Below are 2,748 nucleotides of genomic sequence, written 5' to 3'. Positions count from 1 at the left end.
CCCTTCTCTTGGTTGCGCTTTGGTGTCCTCCAGGGATGCAATCTCCAATAGCTCTGATTGCTGCTTCCTGCCTCTCTGGTCTGCTCGGCTGCACACCAGCATCAGAGCAGCTCAGGACCTCGCAGGATGGAGCTCCCAACCCAGTGTTAAGTGCAAAAAGGGCCTTTTCCCCATTCCTGGTGCAGTTCTGATCGCTTGGGAAACATTCAGAGCAGGAGTCTGTTTGCAGCCAGGGTCTCTGGGTTTTGTCAGAGGACACTGACAGTGGGGGCTGGATCTCCTTTTGTCCTGCATCCTCAGCTTGCAAGATCCATCTGCACAAACACTAAAGGAAGACTAACAATTAGATGATACTTCATCAGACACTGCTTCCATAGCATAGAGTGACCTTGTGGCTGTGGTAGAGGTAAAGACACTGGTCAGACTTTAGGCTGAATCTTCAAAGAGCACAATGGATGCTGGCATGCCTTGGTTTTTGGCTTCCATTCTTGCTCTTCTAGGCTCTGCTGTGGTTATTTTTTCATTCATAAAAACCCCCAAAGGAAGAGCAACAGACACACAGCTAAATTTAGAGCTGATTCATGTACGAGGTCTTTTTACACATGTACTTTTTAGCTGCAGTTTGGGGGAGAAACCTGAGCTACAGTGAGGTCAGAAAGAGTTCTGTTATCCAGACATGTCCCTGCCTTCTCCATCCTGACTCAATGCTTTGTTTTATGGGGAATGCAATACTGTGCTATGTAAGTCCTCTTAAGATAGCTTTAATATTTCCTCTGCTAAGGTCTCAGACAAAAGCCTTGTAACATGAGAGGCAAGGGGGCATCCAAAAATACTTGTGTGTGCATTTGGGAGCCAAGCTCTCTGCAGAGGGATTTTGACTCCGCTTTTAAGGGAGGTGAGGGCTTGAAGCACTCACAGGATTCTTGATCCTCATGGTTCTAAACCAGATCTCCATGTCACAGCTCCCCAGGTGCCAGCTGGGGCTGTCCCTTTGGCACACTGTGATATTTAGGAACGTCAAATAGCCACAGCTCTCTGTGCTAATACACAACTTATGGGCTATACAAACAGTGCAAAGGACCATACAGCTGGTTATTCCCATGATGAAAGACAGATTTGTGTGTTCCCTCTTGCCATGCAAACCCGCTACACCTCCATAAACACATTTTTAGTCATTTCCACTAAAGCAGAGAAATTTCTGCTCAAGAGCAGAAAGTCTTTAATAAAAATAGGTTGAAGAAGAACCATCAGAACTAAGAAATCGGTCTCTGAATGACATCACTGTCTTTGAAGACTGATGTTTTTGCAGTCTCTATAACGCACTAACATCTTTAGTGCTTTTCTCATTGACAGTAATGCAATCTTTTCTAAATACATGACGGAAATCAGCTTCACCCAAATAAATGTTAATGTACAAAGTGTATACATGTGCAACATATGGAGCTCTGTTAGGATGTTCTGGTGACAGGACAGCCGGACCACTTCATTATGGTTTATGGTATTAGCAGTTGCTAAAAGCTTCAGTGAAATTGCAGCCTTCTGTTAGATATTTAGTTCCTATTTTCCACTTTCTTTATGGATTCTGATCGGGTGAGTCATCTCCTCAAACCTCATTTTTCAGTCTCATTTTGCTAGCTAGTTCAGCAAATGGACTGTGATGGTGAAGTGAGTGTGGAAAGCGAGAGGTAGCTTGTTCTCGGTGTCCTGTAGGGTCTGACTGGATTTCTGACTGTATTTAATGTTAAAAAGATGTCATTTTTGGCTAAGGTCATTGTTACCACGACTGGTAATGATGATGGTTGCTCTGAATTGCTGTGAATCATAGAATAGTTAGGGTTGGAAAGGACTTTTGTGTAGGGGAAAGCAAGTGAATGGGATGGATGTTCTGGTGAGCTGGTGAAATTATCTTCTCTGGCTTTGTTTCAGCTCTGTCTCTGCTCCCATTGAGGAGTCTGTCCTTGCCCAGCTGTGCCATGGGGCCGTGAAGTGCAGCAAGGGCTTGTGCTGCTCCTTGGCAGAGCCCATCCTGCCTGAGTCAAAGACCATCATTCCTTCCCTAATCTCACACCCTGTTCCGAGGTGCCAGTGCAGAGATTATAGAATTATGGGATCACGGAATGGTTTGGGTTGAAGGGACCTCAAAGCTCCTCCAGCTCCAACCCCTGCCACGGGCAGGGACCCCTTCCACTAGAGCAGCTTGCTCCAAGCCCCTGTGTCCAACCTGGCCTTGAGCACTGCCAGGGATGGGGCAGCCACAGCTTCTCTGGGCACCCTGTGCCAGCGCCTCAGCACCCTCACAGGGAAGAGCTTCTGCCTAAGAGCTCATCTCAGTCTCCCCCCTGGCAGGTTAAAGCCATTCCCCTTGGCCTGTCGGTACATGTCCTTGTCTAAAGGCACCATCATTGTAAAAGGTTATCACCTTCTCATTTCCCTTTTAAACGCAGTTTCCCTTCTCCTATGAGGCTACCAGCTGCCTGAGGCTTACGCGATGTTGACCAACGGAGTCAGCCCAGCTCCGCCGGCTCAGCGGCAGCGCCGGAGCCGCAGGCAGAGCCATCCCGCGGGAGGGCTTTCAGGCAGCTTCCACAAAGCACGGGGGTACAAGCGGTGTCCAACGCGTGTACCCTCCCTGCGGAACCCGGCTCTAACCGGGAACACCCCGCGGCCCCAAGGTGACGGGGAGCGGAGACCCGCGCCCTGCGCCGCTCCTCGCTGCACTACGGCGGCGGGGCCGGGCTATGGGCGGCG

The sequence above is a fragment of the Pezoporus wallicus genome, unplaced genomic scaffold (genome assembly GCF_028554395.1).
Source record: "Pezoporus wallicus isolate ANWC-B61680 ecotype Strahan unplaced genomic scaffold, APGP_CSIRO_Pwel_v1 contig_9052, whole genome shotgun sequence".
NCBI classification, from domain to species: Eukaryota; Metazoa; Chordata; class Aves; order Psittaciformes; family Psittacidae; genus Pezoporus; species Pezoporus wallicus.
Note: the sequence above shows the minus strand (reverse complement) of the source record.